The following is a 23,345-nucleotide window of genomic DNA, read 5'->3' on the forward strand; positions in this document are numbered from 1 at the left end:
CGTTTTTTCTTTCATTTTAAAATGTCTAGTTGTGGTCTCTAGTATGAATGAATGACATGTGAGCCGTTTTTGTAAAAAAAAAGTGCTCAGGTGTCTCTGTATAGCTCTTTTTTAATGGACTGTTTTAGGGGTGTGTAGAAAATGACCGGATTCCAGCTTTGCTCATGAATATTCATACATGCAAACAGCATGCAAATATCTCTCCTCTGATTGGCTAGGAGCACTGCGACGCCCCTCCGCCGCTCTGCCGCTCACTGCCTCCCACCTCCTGATGAGCGGTGATGTTGCGTCGCTTCAGCTCCGCCTCTGGGAGTTTCTCGAGCCAAGGTGGGCGGGTCTGTGAGTTTCTGCCTACGTAGGCAGAAAGATAATTCAAAATTCACCCGTTTTTCGGAGGGGGGGAGGGGGGATTTCTTTGCTTAGCTCCTGCAGACAATGGGGGCTGCAAAACAGTTTAATGTGCAGGTGTACACATTCAACTCGGAGAGACCTACTGTATTCCACAAAAAACAAGAAAAATTGGATTTTCGCGGAAGGTGAGCTTTAAGGAGGGATCTGTATCTACTGTCTGTGGCAAGTCTGCAGATAAGAGAGATATAAGTACTTTTAAATAATGAGTTTTGTGCTTCTATTGCAGTTAAGCATGAACTAGCTTGTTCTTGTTTTGCCATTTAGCACAAGCTAAACACTTAAAGAGTAAAAGAGCCCTTAAACGAGTTATTCTGAAAGGAAATGTGACTGGCGAGAATATAGATGGTGAGATCTCTTTATGTGAGAATAATTTTGTGCAAAGAACTTCATGGACATGTTTTGTAGAGCCCATAAACCTATTCTAACTTGTGCAAAAAGATGTGTAATTTGTTGCCTTTAATTTCTATGTAATGTTGGTCCAAATAGAGTAATACACTATTTAAATTTATAGTTTTATTAAAGTTTTTGTGTCAGTGATGCCACAGATGTACACGGAAAGTATAGACATTTAAATCCAGGCTTCCTGCATTGGCCCACATCCCTACTTCCAAATGTGTCTGTTCATACAGACAATTCTAACCAGTTTCTGCCAAGCATGATCATTACCATCCACTGCACTGTCCACTGTGGGTGATAATGCCTTAAATACTCTATTTTAATGCACATGAGACACTGGATTGAGAAATGTTAAATATTCCATCCATTTGCACCCACTATCAGACCTCCAACTCCAACTCTCATAGTTCACTTCGCTTTGCCATGAGCACAAAGATCAGTGGTCATCCTCACTCACAAGAAAACACCTCATAATGTATACAGATTCCAGATCAATGTGTATACTGCTGTCCCATTACTTTTGGCATGTCCTGTTTTAGTACATAAAATATCCACATTTCGTTTTACGCTATATTAACCTTTGCCCGACCTTCCTCTACGTTTAGGGGGAAAACGTTTGTGTTTCTTTCTGTTCTGCAGATCATTATAGTGACGTTTGTTTTGCTAAGGATACATCCTACACCCTTCTTTAGTTCTTAGTCTGATGCCTCATATTCAGCATCGCTTCAGTGCACTGGGGGAACTCCACACTCCGCACATTTCTCTTCATTTCTCATTTTATTACAGCAAATAACTGGTCTGGCAACAGTGGACTCAAGCTGTTTGAAGGACAAGGCGAACAAATAAAAACAGACATCCACTGCACAACATGTGACAGTCAATTGTGCAAAAAACAACGATGCACCATGTATGAAAAATGAATCTTTATCTTTGATCAAACTATTAGTATTCACACATTCAGTCTTTACCTCATCACACACTGCAGCAGGGGTCAACTGAACGATATACCAAAAAAACCCGATCTCTATATACTTATATTTACATTAATTTTAATATTGACTTCCTCAATATTACTTGGCATGATGCAGTTTCTTAAAATAATAATTATCTAAAAAATAACACATCATCTCAAAATATTGAGAAATAATCTAAAAATAATCATTCACATGTCAGAAAGATGATGTAGTATCTCAAAGTAATGTAATTGCTAAAAAGTAAAGTAATTGAAAAAAGGAGTTTTTTTGTTACAAAATGCAAAAAAAAGAATAATATAAATCTTTTTTTTATTTCTGATTGTGAGGGGGAGAAATAAAAAAATGGAATAATAATAATAATAATAATAATAATAATAATAATAATAATAATAATAAACCTTTTCTATTTTCCTCTATATAAATAGTGGAAAATATGAAATAATAAAGTTTTACACTTAATTTTTTTATTTTCAAATTTTTTATTTTCAAATTTTTCAAAATTGAATAAATAAACTAATTTAGCAGTTCAATTTTCTGACTGTATCAAGCTAAATTCAAAATGAAAAAGAAATGAGTTTTCATCCAATTTTTTCAAATATTAAGTTTTTCATTTTAGCCTAACAGAATTTTAAGAATAATGAAAAGTTGAATCTCCTCTTGATTATTAGATTTGGCCAGTTTTGTGTCTTGTAACACAAATCTGATGGTAAAATAAAAAAATGCAAAAATTGGCAAATTACAATATTAAGAAAAGATTCATTTTTTTTGGATTGTGAGGGGCAGAGATGAAAAAAATAAAATTGAAAAAATTGACGGAAACTAATTTATTGTAAACTGCACAACATAAAAAAATGAAATAAGTTCTTACATTCAATTTTCTATTTAAGCATTTAGCCTTATGGTCAGAAAATTGAATTAATAAACGTTACACTGACCAATGATGTACTCTCTCAAAGTGATGACTTATTACCTCAAAATTACTAAGTATCTCAAAATAATCACTAATGTTCTGAATATAATACATTAACCAAAAAATCTTAAATTGATCTTTTTGTCCATGTCATTAATGTAATGTTATTACTTTTTGAGATACTAAGTGTTCTTTTCTGACACACTAAGTAATTATTTTAACATACTGATTACTTTTTATCTACTTTCCCTTTGATTGTAGATGATCAGATAATCAGTGGGTGCAGGATTCAACAGTCTTTGTTACAAGCACGAAAAAGTGCCGCCTCAAGGTGGAAGGGGTGAAATTGTGCACGCGAGGTCTCGCGAGATTTTCGCGGGGAGGGGAGTGTCGGATTCCAACTGAGGACAGAGAGAGAGAGAGAGAGGGAGAGAGAGAGAGAGGCGCCGAGGTGAGTTTGTAAACATTCAACTAACTGTCAGATTAACTCCGCTAGGGTTTACTGGGGGCTTTAGCGCGGCTGTGAAGGGCTCTCTGCGGGGAAAAGTGAACTTTAGCGCGTGTTCGCTGTGTTGACAACTTGGGGCTAGCTACGGGGCGCTAGCTAGCATGCTAAGGTAAATTGGGAAAATCCAGGTCCGGAACGTAAAAATCCGCCCCAGGGTTTTGTTCCGACTACCTGGTCGGCTCTGAGCTGCAGCAGAGCCGCCCAGGTAGTTGGAACGAAACCCTGAAGCGGATTTTTACGTTCCGGACCTGGATTTTGGTAATCTAAAGTAAAGAGTTATAGTAGCTCCAGAAGTAACTAACCTATGTAACTAGTATAGCCTCTGTGTTTTAGTTGTTTTAAAGCCTTTACAAACCTTTTCACAAACTCCTGGTGTTGTTTTCTCAAAGCCTGGACGTTTAGAGAGACTCCAGGGCTCTGATTGGTGTGGACACGGCCGTGAAAGGGGGCTCTGGGGCGGCCACATGCGGGAAGAGGCAGCGGTTGGGTGGCTGGGTGTCTGGAAGCTCAGTGATGGGGCAGATAGCCACTGTTTGTCCATTAAGACACAAGAAGGCAGTTTTCCAGGCCTAGTCCCAGACTCTAGACTTAATCCCAGCCTAAGTAATCCTTGTAAACATGTGTTTTATATATTGACCTTTAAATGGGTATAGTGCACCTAGACATACTGTCTTTATATTGTGGAATAATTTCTGGATTTTTTAGATAGTTTGAGATCTTTCTGACATGCTAAGTCATCATTTTACATAATTTCTCAATATCATAAGATACTTATTGTGGGATACTTTCTATATACTTTTAAGATAAATTGATCTATTGTATATTTTTTTTTTACACAGTAATTATTTTGAGGTGCTATGTAATTTTCCTGACATGCTAACTAAATATTTTGAGATGCTTTCTCAATATTTTGAGATATTATCTTCATATTTTGGCAGCATTTCGAGATATTTTGAGATGGTTTGAGATCATGTATTATTTTCAGACAGAAGTCATTATTTTTATTTAAATTCTTAATATTATAAACTATTATGTATACCAACATATTTATTTAGCATGTAAGGCATGTAAATGCCATAGCACCTCACTATTTTGAGGTGCTACATAAATATTTTGAGATGCTTTCTTAATATTTTGAGACACTATCTTTATATAGTGGGATCCTTTTCGGATATGTTTGAGAGTTTGAGATACTAAGTAAATTAGGGGTTCTAAGTCATTGCTTTGAGATGCAATGTCATTATTTTAAAATACTATGTGTTTTTTTTACATTCTAAGTCATTTTTTTTAACATAATTTCTCAATATTATAAGCTACTTATTTTAATATCATTATTTTGAGGTGTTGTACCATTATCCTGACATGCTAAATAATTTCTTTGAGATGATTTCTTAATATTTTGAGATACTATCTTTATATTGTGGTGGGATTATTTCTAGATATTTTGAGGCAGTTTGAAGTAATGTATTTCTTTCAGACACTATCTTTTTGTTGTGGAATTATTTCTATATATTTTTGAGATAGATTGTGATACTGTATTTTTTATTATTTTGAGGTGCTATGTAATTTTCCTCGCATACCGAGTCAATATTTTGAGATATTATCTTTATATTTTGGCATAATTTCTGGGTATTTTTTTGATGTTTTGAGATTATGTATTATTTTCAGACAGAAGTCTTTATTTTGAGATGCCCAGGCAGTTGGGATGAATTTTAAAATTCTGGACCTGGATTTTTCCGTCTAAAGGAGAGTAATGGTAATAGGAGGTCCAGAAGTGGTATGGTCTCTTTGTTTTAAGCTGTTTAAATGCCTTTACTGTTAATTTTTTAAACTGTAGTTGTAGTGTGGACATGGCAAAAAAGGGGGCTCTGGGGCAGCCGCATGCGGGAAAATACAGCGGCTGGGTGGCTGGAAGTTGGTGTTGCTTTTAGCCTGGAAGCTCAGTGATGGGACAGATAGCCACTGTTTGTCCCTTTAAACACAAGAAGGCAGATTCCCAGACAGGGATTAAGCCCAGCCTAATCCTAGACTATAGACTTAATCCCAGCACAAGTAGTCCTGGTAAACATTTTGCTTTATAGATTTCCTTTTAAGTGGGTATAGATATGCATGGGGTTGGGCAAAATAGTTTATTATAACCAGACATGTTTAAAGTACTTAAGTAAAAGTACTAAGTACTATTGAGCATTTTTTTGTACTTAAGAATTGCAGGTAGTTTATTGTAAAATGTAGGACGGAAGTACTGAAAAACTTCCCACTGCCTCCTGTAATTACTGCATAACGCAGTACTGTACAGTAGTGTGTTATGTAGTTATTACAGAAAGCAGTGGAAAGTTCTCAGAGTGATATAAGATCAGCTTGATCTCTTGATTCACTCAATGATGAGGAGCTTCATCAGAGCATGCAGAGCATCTACCACTCTGGCAGTAATAATGATTCCTAACATTTTTATAATTGTAACGAGTAACACACATAAAACAACGATATGAGTAAAAGTATGTATAGTAATGAATTAAAACTACTTCACTACTGTACTTAAGTACTAAAATCTCACTGTTAAAGGGTGGAATATACATATATACATGTTTTAGGCAACTGGTGAGCGGTGACTGTGACAGGAGCCGAACTGTGATGGCTAGATAACTGTGTTAGAACATCTGCAAAACATCAAGCAGCTTGTGGGGTGTCCCTGGAGTGCAGTGATCAGGTGTACTAGGGTTGCACAATTTGGACAAAAAATGTGATCTGTGATTATGCTGTTGGATAAATTGGATCCTAAAGTAATTTAATGCTCCTTAAATGTTGGTACAGTCCTAGTCAATATATACCTACCAAAAGTGCAAACAAAGTTTTCAAATAGAGCTAACCTACAGAGCCCTGTGTGAAAAACACATTTTTTTAATCAAGAAATTGTTTAAATAGGACCTGTCTGACAAAGCTAAGTAGAGATACTCAAAAGATACTCAAAAGCTAGACTTCATGCCAATATACAAAGAAATTCCTTAACAAATGAGAAAGCAAGTAATTAAGATGTATCAGTATGATACAAACGTTTTGGAACTCCAGTGCACTACAGTAAAAGCCAATATCCACAAATGGCGAAAACGTGGAACAGTGGTGAACCTTCCCAGGAGTGGCCGGCCGACCAAATTTACCCCAAGAGCACAGCAACAACTCCTCCAAAAGGTCACAAAAGACCCCACAACAACATCCAAAGAACAGTAGGCCTCAGTTAATATCAGCGTTTGTGACTCAACCATAAGAAAGAGACTGGATAAAAATGGCCAAGACAAAAGTCAAACTTTTTGTAGGGTGTGTGCCCCATTACATATGGTGTAAAAGCTACACCCCAGTTGTTGCTAATAAGTGTGTCCCAACCAGTTATTAGATTTACACTGCATTTTGTGTTTACTTGTGTTATCTTTGACTAATATTTAATTTTATTTGATGATCTGAAACATTTAAGAGTGATAAACATGCACAAAATAAAAAAATCACGAAGGGGGAAGCACTTTTTTCACACTACTGTATGATGACGTACATTGATGTGCAAAAGGTTGGGCACTCGTAGTCAAAATATCTTACTGTAAATAGGTTATGGAGTAAAGGATGAGATGATCTCCAAAGGACTTAAGTTGAAGCATTTCTTTGAGTTTTTTTTGTTTTTGTGCAACAGACCTAACCATAGCTGGTTAGAGGATGCAAATTACTCTACCCAAACTTTACCTAAAGCTGTGCGTGCAAAATCTAAGTGTGAAATACACTAGCGCATTTCCTGTGCTTTCTTTTTTTTTGCTGTAGTGACAACATTAATACTGTCATTTATTCTTTTAAAAGCAGACCTGCTGTTTTTAGTTGTTAAGTGAGAGGTCAAATGGTTAGCTTAAAGGAAATTACATCCAAAAAAGTATTAACTACATGAAAAGTGTAGTTAATACTCCAAACCATCACTGATCATCACTGAATTTTGCATTTTATTTGGAAATCAAGGGAGCAGAGTCTGAAGGAAGAGTGGAGAGACACACAGTCCAAGCTGCTTGAGGTCTAGTGTGAAGTTATATATATCAGTAATAATTTGGAGAGACATCGAATTATGCATCAAAAATGTCAAAGTCAGTCCAGTGTTTTCCCATAAAATCTTACAGCACTTCATGCTTCCCTCTGCTGACAACTTTTATGGAGATGTGGATTTCATTTTCCAGCAGGACGTGGCACACTGCCCACACTGCCAAAAGCAGCAACTGATATGATATTAAACTTTTCTGAAACACTGATTTTTGGGATTTCATTAGCTGTAAGCCACAATAATCAACAATAAAAGAATAAAAAAGGCATAAAACAGATCACTCTGTGTGCAATGTATCAATACAATATATGAGTTTCACATTTTGAACAGAATTGTTTGAGATGCACTAGTACATTAAGTACACACCTACTTATATATGTTTATATATGCCTTGTTTAAGTAGTAGTAGTGACCATAATAATGGTGACAAGTCACACAAGCTTTTTGTTTTTTAACTTTAGTGTGTGGTTCTTCTGTTTACGATAACAAAAGGATCAATATTTATGTTTAAAACACGCACGCACACACTTTCCAATTGGTTGATTCTCTGGAACTCCAGCTGTTGGAGTTTTTCTGGCTCTGCGGTTGGTTCCTGCAGTGTGTGAGAGTTTTCAGAGTCGCAGCACTTCAGTGTAAGAGGAGAGGCTGATAAAATGGGGTAAATGCAAGTGAAACGCCTAGTGTCATTTGAGCTGTGAAAGTCCTCCCACGTATCTCCTCTCCTGTCATCACCTATTAACCTATATGTCTGAGGAACAGATTCTGAAGTGCAAATATGGGTCAGCAGAGGAATCCATCTAATTCCTGCACTCGTCTAAAAAAAGAAAAGAAAATCAATTATCCATACACAATACGTTTCCTCCTCTGAGGAAATACACTCTCAGGCACCTTTTGAACACTTTTGCAGCTGTTACTGAAACTGCTTCAATTAGCTGCGAAGGCCTGCCGCTCGGTTTCTTCTGCTCTGGCATTAAACCCACGGGCTGCGCTGGTCTGGTTCACAGCATGTGAAATAAAGAGATGAAGGAAGGAAGTCTGTGGGGCATTTTGTGGTCTTTCCCATGATGAAGGGACTTGTGAGTTGTCTTTGACACCTTCTGTTCATGGACAATGTTGTGTTTTTTTCGGTATTACTGCCGTTACACAATGCGATGATTGAGGATCTGATTTCATCATTGGTTATTTAAGCAAATCAGTTTGCCGAAAATCAGTTTGCCAGTACTAGGAGTGCACGATATATAGTTTAAGCGTAGTCATCACAATGTGTGCATGTGCAACAGTCTCATTGCAGCACGTGCAATTAAATCAAACATGTCATGTTGCAATGTTTTAAATCTTGACACAAGATGGAGATACACAGCGCTGTCTCTGTGTCTGTGTGAGGCTGCTGCTGCCTGAGAGGCGTGAGGGGGGCCTCCATCCACATGGTCGAAAGCTGTGCACCTCAGTTCAGCACAGTTTTGCAAAGATATTTCCAGTTACAGCTGAATTTACGCTTTTAATTCCAGAAAAATGCTCTTATTTACCTTTTTAAAAAGCCGTTTAAAAGCCTGATTAAAGGGACGATTACTGTTGTTTTGCTGTTTTCCTCGGGTTTTGAGAGCGTGGTGCTGACTCAGCTCCTGATCGGTCTGGATGCGAGACAGTGCGTGGGTGGGGGTGGGGCTGGTGACGTCGTAGGCCCTGCATTGTTTAATAACGCGATAATATATAGTCAAAAAAGAACATTTGCAATGTAATTTTTTTTCCAGTAGCGTGGAGCCCTATCCTACCAATATCTCACATTATAGCATAAACCTTCGGTGTTCTGTTATCAATGTTTGTTGTTAGATTTTAAGATGAAGACTCGGATTAGGGGTGGGACAATATATCAATGTTTGGATTGTTTTGATTGTATCTTAAGCTGCATTTACACTGCTATGTCGCATCAACACACAGCCCTCTATCCCATTCATTTTCAATAGGAAGCTTCGGCTTCTTCAGACACAGTCGGTGCGGTGGATCATAGGTCTGACACATCGAGTTCGAGGGATTCGATGCGATGAAAAGTTGAGCTGAGGTAAACTTTATGCAAATGAATCCATCCAGCATGATGCGTCTGTCCAATCAGAGAGCAGGTGTTTGTCTCATACGTGTCCTCATACGTGAAAAGAAAAGCCAATCACTGAGATTTTAGGCTTGCCTGTCTTTTATGATCAATCCCTGCTGATTTACAGGGATTCTGATCAGTGTAATACAGCGTGGAGAAAGGCTGTTGAAATTGTTGGGGTTTCTGGTGGGTTTTGAAAATATGAATATACTGTATAATTTAATTGGAAAAGTTTGCTTTTGTTAGCCTATATGCCTCTGCTCACTAGACAGTGTTATGAAGCTCAGTCAAACATTTATATTAATAAATATATATTAATATTTAATAGTTTATGGTAAATAAAACTTTTATAAAACCATTTCCCATTTATTAAAACTGTTTAATTGGAGGATGCAGGGAATACCTTTGTAATGCCCACGTGCGACCAGTTGAAAGAGGCCAGTGCATTGATTTACGTTGACGTGACGGAGCAGTGTAAATGCAGAGTTATCATTATGCGGCTTCAATAATCAATATTTTTATTGAAACATAGCAATCTAAACTCCCTGAGAACGTTTTCACACCTGAAAGTGCAGACCAGAGTCTGCACCAAGGTTCAAGATTTTGTTATACTGAGTATATTTTTTTCGGTTAGTTTAGGTTTCACACTACAGTTTATTTAGTCTCACTGTACTTCATATTCATTGGTTTGTAGGATGTTGGTTATAAGTTTGGCTTTGAGTTGCTTTGTCAGTTGTTGTGACAAATTCTAGCTCTCTGTCAGAATCTGCCCCCCTTTAGGTACACACTTTTGCCCTGCAGCAGAATGAGTGTAAAAGATTCTCCTTAGATTCCTTTTATTTATGTTTATAAATAAGGGTTAATCTACTGTTAGAGAAAATACATGAATTCTCAGTCTTAGCGTTTGTGTTCATACAGCTGTGTGATTTGCCTGCACACCAAGTGGAGTCAGGTTTCAGCACAACACCAGTTCTTTTATTATCTGGTTTGTTTAAAGACTGACTCAACCTTCTGTAATTGGTCTGAAAATCTGAACCATCTAGAAAAATGTTTCACACTGCGGTAAATCCATATAGTAGATCCAAGCAGAGTTTTATATAGTCATATCGGAGATATATAGTCCAGCCCTGCCATGTTCTGTGTGGGCTTCTGCTGAAGATTAGCTGTCACTATATTGTAGAACATTGTAGTTCTAGCGGCTACATAAACAACTCGAGCCACTGATCCATTTTATAAATAGTTCGGGACCGGATTGTTTCCCATTTCATAGCAGAATGCGACTCTGGCTTTGGGCTGCATTGTCTACTGCCTTGGCATGGGTTTAATGTTGGGCATGCTGCAGCTATGCAGACATGCATATAAAGTTTCATTTGTTCCCTATACCAAAGCTCAGGTTCACCGAGGTCACATAAATCCATACCAGCCATGCAGACTGGATCTTTTGATGGCAGGAAATTCAGTTCACTTCATTTAGCCTTCGTTTATCGGTCTTGTTTGCAGTACAGTTCATTAATAGGGCTGTGTATCTGAAAAACCTTGGCAATATGATGCACATCATGATACACCGGTTACAATTAATTATTTGATACTGTAAGCAAGACTTTTTTTAATTCAAAGTATAGGAACATTATATATGTAAGAAAGTAAGAAATGTAAGTTTTATTTTTTTCCAATAAGAACAGTGGGGTCTGAGGACAGAGTACAATGCTGTTGCACAAATTGAACCACTGTCCACCATTGAACCTCAAACCCTACATGTAAAAGAATAGTTTAATATTGTGATACTTCGATATATTCATTTTTTGTACACTCATATTAAATCTTCTTACCTTTATTGCATAATGGGACAGTTTCCGAAACAGGGATTGAGCCTACACAGCATTTTGATTAGAAATTTTCCATTGAAAGCAAAATTTAGTCAATAATTTCTTATATTGGGTCACAACTGACAATGTGATTTAGACCAATTCTAGGTTTAAACCATGTCAGGGAAACCAGCTCTATTTTACACTGACAATCCAAGTCATCGGATAGCAGTGTGTTAATTGATCAGGAATTGTTATGCCAAGGGATGGTGTGAGAATGCCCATGCTTGTATAAGTTCTAAGGTGTTATCTTGTGAGCACTGTAAATACTGGCCAGCTTGTTCATGACAAGGGGATGAAAATCAGAAATAATGTGTTATTTGTTGAGTTTGATAGTGGGAAAGACTTTTCTGCCATGTCTCGTAGTCCCTAGATTTGAAGCTTACAGGGGTTGCCAGATTGACACACAATGACAAGCGACGACGAGTCTTACTCTTTAGCTGATCAGTGAATATGTTCCTTTTTCAAATGCCTGTCTCTACTACACTAGTGGTGGTGGTAAATTACCTAGCTATGGTTAGCAAACTTTACTGAAGCTCAGTGATGACCTGTTCAGCAGAAAAATAGCCAGCTTGCCTGTTTCCATGGTTGCAAAATACTGTCTGTGTGCTGTTGTCTATACCTGGCAACCCAGGGTGTTGAACTGGGACTGGGGGAATAGTGGTGGGCAGACTTGGAGGTCACAGCACACACAGATTACTGTGACCTACCTCACAGTTCAAATAACAACATTCTGACTGAAGCTCTGCCAGTGGTTTAACCTAATATCTAAGGATACATCCTAACTATATTATGAAATATAGTCAAAAAATATAATCCTTAATTTTCATTAAATACTCTTTAAGTACCAGAAATAAATAAAAAAGACATTAGCACCCACGGTGGACAGAGCAGTGGGGGTAATTATGGTAACAATTGATGTATGCCTAGAATTGTCCATGTGAACATATATCCCAAAGTTCAGTGTTGTGTTTTCTAGATATAGTAATAGTCAAGGGCACATAATACAATTTATTTTCCCAAATGTATCAGTAATCAAGTAAATTAACTATTATTTTGCCTTATAATTAAGGTCAAACAATAAGAACAGACTTACAACTAAACCATGCAGAACCTTTCATGTAATTTTAAAATGCTTAACTGTAAAAAATGTCAAAAATACTTTTCAGGGGAAGGAAACACTCTTATTCTATAGAATTCTGTGTTCAGCATTTCTGTCAGGCCATTTATCATGAAGGCATGAACAGCTGCCCAATTCACATTATACTTGGTTCAAAGATGCTATAAATTGTGCTAAAATGTTTTATATAAGAGCAACGATATTATAGTGTTTGTGTTACTCTAGTAAAAATAGATATATCTATAATCTCTGCCCACTCATTGAGAATGTGAATGGATTGTTTTTTACTGGTTAAGGAATCAAGGTTACTCAGAAAGAAGTGGAAGAAGGGGAATGAGGCAGAAAGAGAGGGCATTGAGTTATTGCAGGAGGAGTTGAGAAGTAAGTTGGTAAAATTGCGGAGAGCAGAGGCTATGAGGAAAAGGAGGAAGAAGAAGGAGCGTGCTAGGATAGAGTTCTTTAGAGATCCATTTAGGTTTGTTAAGAGTCTGTTTAGTAAGGAGAAATCAGGAAATCTAAAGGTCGGAAAGAGGGAGTTGGAGGAGCACTTTAAGAGTGTTTACACAGAGAAGGAAAGGTCTAGCGACCTGGACCTACCAGCAGACATGCCTCCGTTAGGTGATATAGAGTGGAAAATGGATGTTAACCCCCCTAGGTGGAGTGAGGTTCAGGAGGTGGTGAAGGCTGCAAAGGCAGGTTCTGCCCCAGGGCCAAATGGGGTTCCATATAGATTATATAAAAGTGCACCAGATGTTTTGAAGTTTCTATGGAAACTAATGGCTATAGTGTGGAAGAAGGGGATTATTCCAAAGGAGTGGCGCAGAGCAGGTGGTGTTCTTATCCCAAAAGAAAAGGATTCTGTAGCTATTGATCAGTTCCGTCCCATAAGCTTGTTGAATGTGGAGGGTAAGATCTTCTTTAGTGTGGTTGCACGTAGACTAGCAACGTACCTGAAAAGAAATAATTTAATTGATACGTCTGTACAAAAGGCAGGAATTGCAGGTTTTTCTGGTTGCATAGAGCATAATAGTATGATTTGGCATCAGATTCAAACAGCAAGAGCCGAGAAAAAGGATCTACATGTGGTGTTTTTAGATCTGGCTAATGCTTTTGGTTCGGTACCGCATGCATTGTTGTGGAAGGCATTCAATTTTTTTAGGGTTCCAGAAGAGATTTCAAGGATAGTTAAAGCCTATTTTGAAGACATACAGTTTTGCTTTAGTGTAGGGGAGTGTGTCACATCTTGGCAACGACTGGAAATAGGTATAATGGCAGGTTGTACAATTTCACCGCTAGCGTTTACGATGGCAATGGAGGTGATTATTAGGGCTTCTAAGTGGGTCGTAGGCGGGGAGAGGCTGCATGATGGCACCCGGCTCCCACCAGTTAGGGCGTTTATGGACGATATGACAACATTAACGACCACGGTGCCATGTACCCGGCGACTGCTAGGGAAGTTAAATGATAATTTTAGGCTGGCTAGGATGAAAGTTAAACCGAGCAAGTCTAGGAGTGTATCAATCGTTAAAGGGAAATTGATACAAGAAAGGTTTATGATGGAGGGAGAAGTCATACCATCTATATTGGAAAAGCCAGTTAAGAGTTTAGGTAGGTGGTATACTGCAGCACTGAATGATAAAGAGCAGGTGGAAGGGTTGAGGACAGAAATGGTGGAGGCCATTAATAGAATTGATAAGTCTTTTCTGCCAGGTAAATTAAAATTGTGGTGTCTGCAGTTTGGTTTGTTGCCTCGTCTAAGGTGGCCACTTACAGTTTATGATATTCCGATTTCTGAGGTTGAGAGGTTAGAAAGGGTTATGAGCAAGGCTATAAGGACATGGTTGGGGGTGCCGCGTTGCCTTAGTAGTGTGGCGTGGTGTGGGAGAGGGATGCTGGAACTGCCGTTGACGAGCTTGGTTGAGGAGTTCAAATGTGCTAAGGTAGGACGTGAAATGCAGTTGTTAGGGTCAAAAGACGGGCTGGTTAAAGCAACAGCACCAGTGACTAGGTCTGGGAGAAAGTGGAATGCTCGAGAAGCTACTCAAGCCGCAAGGAGGGCACTGGAGCACAGGGATGTTGTGGGGCAGGTGCAAAATGGGAGGGCAGGATTAGGTTTAGGTGATTCTTGGAAAGCATTCGGCAAGGCCACATCACCTGAGAAAAGGCGTATGGTTACAGGGTTTATTCGTGAGCAGGAGGAGGAAGCAAGGAGGGCAAAAGCAGCAGGGCAGAGTAAACAGGGGCAGTGGATGAGATGGGAAAGTGTAGAGAAGCGGAGAATCACCTGGCGAGAGTTATGGGGATTGGATACAGGCCGTATAAAGTTTATTTTGGGAGCTACATATGATGTTCTGCCAACGCCACAAAACCTTGCTCAGTGGGTGGGTGAGGATCCAAGTTGTAAGCTATGTGCAGGAAGTGGCACGCTGAAGCACATTTTGTCGGCATGTAAGGTGAGTCTATCCCAGGGGCGCTACACATGGAGGCATAATCAGGTACTTAGATCTCTTGCAGGTGCACTTGATAAGAAACGGTTAGAAGTTAATAACATGCCCGTGGTAGGTTGCAGTAGGGTAATAACGTTTGTGCGTGAGGGGCAGCATAGTGGAGAAACAGCACAGTGCTTGAAAACTGCTGGTAAGTGGGCCAATGCACGAGATTGGAAGTTATTAGTGGATGTAGGTAGTAAACTGCAGATCCCAGAGTGCATTCTGGTTACAACCTTGAGGCCGGATGTAGTGTTGTACTCTGAAAGTAAGCGGATAGTGTATTTTATAGAGCTGACTGTTCCGTTTGAAGACGAGGTAGATGGAGCTTATGAAAGGAAAAGGCTGAAGTATACAGACTTGGTGGCTGAGGTGAGAGAGCGTGGGTGGCAAGCGTATATTAGACCGGTAGAGGTAGGTACTAGAGGCTTTGTTGCGAAGTCTGCCACAAGACTGCTGTCTGAATTCGGAATTAGAGGTTGTGTGCTAAGGACTGTAGTGAAGGAGTTGTCAGATGTAGCTGAAAGATCTAGTCAGTGGTTGTGGTTCAGAAGGGCTGAGGCTGTGTGGGGAAGGGAGTGAGTTTGTGCTTCTACAGCAAGCTTGGAGGGGGGTGGGTTTGGGACGCCAGACTTCACTGTTGAGCCTTCTGGAGGTGTCGTGGGCCTAATTCAGCGAAACACTGACGAAGGAAGGTGCCTGCCTGATGACCCCTGAGAAGAGCTTGCACTGAAGTTTGTGTTTAAGTTTGGATGAAGGGGATTGGTGTGGTCCTGCTCTTGTAATAATTTGTCTCATGAGTTTTTGTAGACGTCTGAGTACTTGGCAGTTGAGGCACGGACCATGAACATAGTTCGCTATGCTTCTGGATTCTTGTCGAGCCAGTATCAGATGGTAGTGGTTGCTGTGTTCTGCTCACGCAACTTATAATGTGATTTATTGTGTGTGATTGTGCTTAGGTAAGTGTGTTGTTGCCATAGTTAAAGGAAGTGAGCTTAGATTAAGGAGGGATTCTATGTGTTCATAGGTTATTTTTTGGTAGGTCTGTTACTTGGCAGTTGAGGCAATGGACCATGAACATAGTGTTAGGCTGTGCTTCTGGATTCTTGTCGAGCCAGTATCAGATTGTGGTGGTTTTGCTATTGTTGTTAGTTGAGTGAGTAGTAGATCCTGGCTGAGCCCTATGCATAACCCCAGCTGTTAGGTGCAGGATTTGTCGATTTCCTGTATTATATTACTTACTGAGTTTAGTCAAGCCTTACTAAATGCCTTCCACAACCATTCATTCCACCCGCACACACTCCACACACTCTCCCAGCTCCACTTTCTGTCTCACTTTTTGTGGGGTCTCCCCTACCCTCTGGCAACTCAAGCTCCAGATTCCTCATTCTTGGCTGCAGCGTGAGCTATTAATACAGTTTGTTTAGTCAGTTTCCTAGCAGGCGGCATCAAACAGTGCACGCCCGGGGCTGATTATAGCCGGGCCGCTCTGCTGTCCACCTGCTGAGTAGGAGAAATCTTAGTTAATAGCAAGATGCTGCTTGTCTGCGGTCGACCGGGCCGAGTCTAGTGGACCAGTTTAGAGACTCTGAGCAGACCTGTGTACTTCACAAAGCTGATTTATTCAAGACAATCTCTGTTGCTGTTGTTTATCAGATGTTGTGTTTCTCACTGTGTGTAAATGGTAAATATAAGACTGTATATATCTCTGTCGAAGTAATTACATTTTTAATTCAACTTACTGTATAATATTTGGAAATTATTTCAATACATTAATAATATGTGTCATGTTATGTGTTTTTTGTTAAGTTTGATAGTGGGTTCAGATGAATGGGACATCAGTCAGTAATAAATGTGAGCGATTGTGTGAAATGGCTCCAGGAGCCCAATTTTCAAACACTAGAAAGAGTTTTCTGCCATGTCTCCTTCTCCCCAGACGTAAAGCTCACACGGGTTGCCAGATTAACAAAAAGTGACAAGCGACGATGAGTAAGCTTACTCTGTAGCTGATCAGTCTATATATATATATATATACCTTTCCAGATGAATGCCTCTACTATGCTAGTGGTGGTGGTAAATTAATTAGCAAGGGTTAGCGAACCTAACTGAAGATTAGTGATTACCTGTTTAGCAGAAAAATAGCCAGCTTGCCCGTTTTTAGAAATATTTGGAATATTTGAGATATTTTAATACTACAATAATTTGATTCCTCAGTTTTGCCTGTTTTTTGGTGGTGACTTTTTTTGACCAGGCAGTGTACAACATAATATAAAATGCTTCAATAGCTGTGATATCATTTTAAAACAAATTTCCAATATATCCGTATGACATTATTTACAAAATATTTTACTTGGCATTTTTCTTTGTTTTTTTAATATTTTCCTTATTGATATCAGAATATTTTATCAACTAAAATTAAAATTATATATTGGGATATACACTTTGGTTGTATTGTGCAACCCCAATGTTGTTATACACTTACTGTCAAAAAAATAGTTGCACCCAAAAGGAATCAAGTAACACAAGGAATCCCAAAGACTTGGAATCACGGAGTGATTCAGAATAGCAGCTGGTTGTCTTGAGTGACGGGTCCTGCTTTTGCCTTGGTGGAGACGACCAACAAATCTGTGTATGAAGGCCTTCAGTCAGCACCAAGATCATTTTGTTGTACATAAGGCTTGCTGTCATGCATGGTGTGGGTCCTGTGGTCTTAATTATAGACTCTTTGACAACCCAACATTCTACCTTTTCTAAATGCACACTCACCTTTTTTGAATGACTAATCCAACAAGACAATGCTCGTTCATGTACTGTTGCTGTCTCAAGAGCTTGCCTTGAAGATACTATAACATGGCCAGCTGAATCACCAGATCTAAAACTTATTGAACAATCAAAACTACTACAAAATCTGCAGAAAGTTTGTGAAAATATTTAACCTGCATGGGATGGATTATTGAAGGACATCATTGGGAATGTCTACATGCATTACACACTATTTCTGTAGGTATAGCTCAATAAATATAACCAAGACTTATAGCCCATATTAGTCTAAATGTATTGTTCTTGGTTGTTCTTTCTGGATGCAAGTATTTCTGCAACTATTTTATTGATAAATAGAGTATTATCTTTATTATAAGTGTCATGAACTAATCTTAATATGACAATCATACCACTTATCACAATTATTTCTCAGACAACATACAGTATTGATAAAAAAATAGTTATTGTTCCTAACTGTAAATCCTAGTCTTAATCCAGATTGGTGATTTCAGAGTTGTACCAAAGACAGATAGACACCAGCCTTTCAGATTCAGAGATCAAGACCTCTGTTCTCATGATCTCTAGGTGAGATTTCAAGCCAAACAGTTGGTTTCAGGCTTTTGTACCAAGAGCTCTGTTTAAATTAGACTTTAAATCCTACTTATTTCTATTATTTTTATAAAGCAATATAACTCATTTTTAATGTGATTTTTTTATGTATCATATTAATATTTGAGATGATGTTATCCTCACTCACAAGTTCTACAACTCAGCACTTAATAAAGGAGCACAACTCCATGTCGGCGCTGTTAAAAACAGTTGAGCTGGATAACACCAGACCTACAAAGCTTAAAGCCAAATAGCCGTTCCTAATGCCCAGAGTCAAAATGTTAATGACACACACAAACACAGCTGTTCAATTTGACTTGAGTTCCAGTCCTAACAGTTTTGACTTGATTGTCTGTGTTTTCAGCTTGTTTAGTAGTATCCTAAGCTACTCTCTCTCTCGCCAAGTGACTGTTGTTTAGCTGTTAATGGTAAATGTGAATTAGTTGGCTGCTCTGTAGCAAAACATTTTATGCACAGTATGTATCACAATATTTGAAGCATTTTAATGATGCATGATACATATCCTAGTATTTATTCAGTGTTTCCGAGGTTTTCCAACAAGAAGAACTGAACCAAATAATGCAGATAGGTTATAAAATACAAGAGGAATAATTAACAGAAATAATCTACTACAACAAAAATAAATCAATAAAACTGAATAATGGCACAGTGGGCAAAGATCCAATATTATTTGTTATTGTGCAGTTTATACAGTGGCTATAGACTCTTTAGTTGATCTAAATTCCATTTATGATGCATGCAGTGTTCAGGCCAATTTATTTTACTGTACCTACAGTACAGTAGGTTCGATGCACAAGTAGAAATTGGCCGTGGCCTGGCACACACCTTCCCTGTGGACAGCAGCAACTGTGATTGGTCTGCTGACCAACATGTTCCCCGCCCATAGACAGCGCATGGACTCTATACAAAAGTATAAACCAGCCTTAAATAATTTTAGTATCTGACACTATGATGGTTCTCTGGTTTGAATCCTGATCAGACGAAAAGCTTGCCATCAGCTGCCGGAGTCCTGAAAAAGCACAATTGGCCTTGCTCTCTCTCTGGGTGGGTAGATGGTGGTCTCTCCCCTCATCACTCCTAGGGTGATGTGGATCAGCACAAGACGTCTGTGGGCTGATGTATCAGAACCGAGTCGCCGCGCTTTCCTCCGATTGTTCTATGATGCTACTTGGCAGCAGTTCAAAAAAGAGGAAGTGGTTGACTTCACCCTCGTGTTGTGGCATCACCTGTGATCGGGAATATATATCTGACTAGCAGCTGAATGTGTTGGACAGTTGAAACGACAAATTGGGAGAAAATGGGGACGAAAAGAAAAGAATTATAGTATTTTGAGGATTAGGGCTCCACAATATCGGGCAAAACTGACTTTGTAATAATGCTTTTGCATTGTGATGATGCTAAAACTGTATATTGTGCAGCTCTACCCAGGATACCTATAATATACGCATCGTATCGCAGTGTATTGTTCTTCATAACAGTAGGATCACTGAAGATCAATAAACATTTCTGCAGATTGCTCTGACCTACAGTATATTGTGTGTAGATTATAAAATGTTTGAGTATGTACATTTATTACAGGTTTCATTCTTTTCAGGACAGTATTATTTTAGTTCAACAGTAAATCTTATTTTTTTTTTCCTGGTATCAGTAAGCTTAGTCATCCTTTCAGACCCACAGTGGTCAGTTGTCTCAGAAAAGACAGGAATACCTGTGGATTTTTTTTTTAAATCTAAAACAGAGTAAAGCTTTATTATTTTAATTATTAATGCTTTGAATGTAGTTCTGGTGGTCTACCAGGTATTGGACAGTTGATGTGTTTGTATAATTTTTTAAATCAGTTTTAAAACGACTTTTCTCATTTTTTTCCCCCTGCTTACGATCTCCTTATTGATGCAAGTGGATTATATTCTATCTAATTTCCTCAGAAACTATTCCATTAAAAATGAATAACTTGTATCGAATGGTAATTTTAACTGGAATAAGTAAATTAAAGTTGGTTTTGAACAGTACTGTATGATTATTATTGGCTGTCGGTTGTATTACAGTTATTGTAGACTGCTCTCAGTCTAACAGATCTGCTGCACTGCAGTATTTTGCTAATACATGGCGAATGTTGTCAGTTTTTTCGTCCTCAGCTTGAAGCTTTCTTGGACGAGGCTCTTCACACAGGGTATAATGAGTGGGTGGTGTTGCTCATTTGTAAATGAACTTCTCGCACATCTCTGTCCAAATAGGTTGTGTGGATTGCATCCATCTTGAAAAGGCTTGGCACCGGGCTGTTGGCCTGCTTGTTGAGCTTGTGAGGTCTGCTAGGAATCAAGCTGCTTGGCTTGTGTTGTCACTTTGATCTCAGCTGGAAGGAAAGGGCCTTTCAGGGGCAAACAAGATGCCGTTATTTTCTTTATGGAAAACAGAACCTGGCATCTTTGCCGTGGAGGCTAATTTGGAGTTGGACTGCACGCCATTCCACAGCAGAAGCTGTCACTGGCCGTGGGGAATTGTGGGCTAGGGTTATTGTGGTGGGGGAAAGTGTTTAGAGAAAGTTGTGAAAATTTGGACAGTTGGAAAATGATTGTTTATTGGCCCTTATGAGTGTGTTCATGTTGCACACTTCATTAATCCATTCTGATTTTTTTTTGCTCAGAACAGATTTGGCTTGTTTGACAGTTTGCATTCATAAATGTGAGTGATATGTAACTGTCTGTAATGTGAATGAATCTGTCCCTGAAATAATAAGCATGCACAAATTAAGAAGTTTATACACTGTGCCTCTGCAGATAGATAGATAGATAGATAGATACATAGATAGATTATAGATAGATACATAGATAGATTATAGATAGATTATAGATAAATAGATAGATTATAGATAAATAGATAGATATATAGATACATAGATAGATATATAGATACATAGATAGATTATAGATAAATAGATAGATTATAGATAAATAGATAGATATATAGATACATAGATAGATATATAGATACATAGATAGATTATAGATAAATAGATAGATAGATATATAGATAGATAAATAGATTTAACTTTATTATCATTGCTTAGTACAGGTACACAGCAACAAAATGCCATTAGTATCTACCAGAAGTGCAAATAGTGGCAGTAATGCAATAAAACAGTGCAAATGTGCAATAAATAATGTCAGTTTCTTTGATTTTGCCAAATTGAAAACCTCTGGAATATAATCAAGAGGAAGATGGATGATCACAAGCCATCAAACCAAACTGAACTGCTTGAATTTTTGCACCAGGAGTAAAGGCATAAAGTTATCCAAAAGCAGTGTGTAAGACTGGTGGAGGAGAACATGATGCCAAGACGCATAAAAACTGTAATTAAAAACCAGGGTTATTCCACCAATTATTGGTTTTTGAACTTTATGAGCTTTATAAAACTGAGTAGGAACTTGTTTTCTTTGCAACTTTGCATTATTTGAGGTCTGAAAGCTCTGCATCTTTTTTGTTATTTCAGACATTTCTCATTTCCTGCAAATAAATGCTCTAAATGACATTTATTTGGAATTTGGGAGAAATGTTGTCTGTAGTTTATATAATAAAACAACAATGTTCATTTTACTCAAACATATAGCTATAAATAGTAAAATCAGAGTAACTGATTCAGAAATTGAAGTGGTCTCTTAAGAGCTGTATATGTACATCATATATATACATCTGTGTAAAAGAGTTGAATGTTATTTACAGGACTAATCAATAATAGTAGTTGCGTGTAGGGGTGAAAGAAAATATCGATATTGTAATGTATTGTGTTGTTTTTTGATATTTTGTCCTATATATTTCCATATATTTTATTAGATAGACAGAACACAGTATTCATTTTAAATTATTAGTTCAGACAGTGGTTTAGTGTTGTACTCTCCCATTGTAGATCCTGTTGTTCTGGTTTTCTTTTATAAAATCTTGCTTATAGTATCGCAGTATATCACAATGTATACTGTTGTATTGTGATACATATTACATCGCCAACTTCTTCTCAATCAGCAGCCCTAGTTGTAGTTGAGTAGAGGAGGTTTAACGTACTATTAGGAAAATTATTACTTTTTTATTAAACCTATCTAAGTGGAGATCTGCAAAAGCGCAGTAGCAAGAACAAGCGTTTTGTGCAATATTGAGCCAAACACTCAAACAATTTGTGAGGATTTTAAAAGATTTTAACAGGGTTTAATTTTGGAATGGGCAATTCGATTGTTCTTCAGTTTTGAGTGTTTTGTTGTCTCCCAATTCATAGAGATGGTCTGGTCTAGAAATAACTGCCTGATGACTTTGCAAAGATGGTCACAGATTGAACACTTTAACTGTATCTTTAACTATATTTACTTTGGTGTCGGTCACCAAGAGCACAAATGCATACATACAGGTGAATAGATGCATTAAACTAAAGGTATTAAAGGTATATCCAGTCTAGTACTTCACATTAACTTGACTCAAATCTGGGAAAAAAAATCTAATCTGCATTACATTTAAGGCAAATAATCTGATGTAAGTCTCTTAAGCCTAATAATTTAAACATATGCTTTGACATTTCACTCATATGGTTCATTCAGTGGCCTAAACTGGTCCACTGCCAGACTGGTGAACCAGTGCATTCTTCATTCTTTCATTCTTTCATTTGAGTGGTGGTGTTTTAGAAAAAGTATATTGGAACAAGGTCAAAAGCTGTGAAGGCTGTGTGAAGGTTTGCAGAAAAAATGCTAGTTCAACAGGAACAGAAAGAAAAAACTAACAATTGAAAGAACTCAATTCATAGATAATGGCAAAGTGGTCTGACATTCAGTTACTGTGCTCTCTGGATCTTTTGGTTTTTAAATGCTTTACAAACTGATATTTTTGTGTTTTTTGAGTGCAGCACACAAAAAAGTATTATAATTATTTGATTATATGGTTTTATCCAGCGTTTGCCAAGATTATCCTGCCTGAGAAGAGAATGGAATGTAAAATCAATTTGTAAAATACTATAAAAAAGTAAGAAAACTGCAGATTGAGCTGACCTGCAGTCAGTTTCTTGTAATACAGTTCCCAATACACGGGTGGAGGTTGTAGCTTTTTTATAGTGTAGTTTAGAGACTGTACTTTACTTGTGGTGGACGTTGTGTA

At 38.0% G+C, this 23,345-nt stretch overlaps 1 protein-coding gene across 1 annotated transcript in view; it reads left to right on the top strand.

Annotated features, from left to right (window-relative positions):
• Positions 1-3,069: 3,069 nt before the first annotated feature.
• The window catches only part of atf7a (activating transcription factor 7a), a 68,003-nt gene continuing 47,727 nt past the window's right edge, over positions 3,070-23,345 (top strand). Inside the window, exon 1 of the mRNA XM_022676878.2 lies at positions 3,070-3,142. The gene's annotated coding sequence lies outside the window, so the exon portion shown is untranslated. The remainder of the gene's footprint in view (positions 3,143-23,345) is intronic.

Source organism: Astyanax mexicanus, chromosome 13 (genome assembly GCF_023375975.1).
Source record: "Astyanax mexicanus isolate ESR-SI-001 chromosome 13, AstMex3_surface, whole genome shotgun sequence".
In the NCBI taxonomy this organism is placed as follows: Eukaryota; Metazoa; Chordata; class Actinopteri; order Characiformes; family Acestrorhamphidae; genus Astyanax; species Astyanax mexicanus.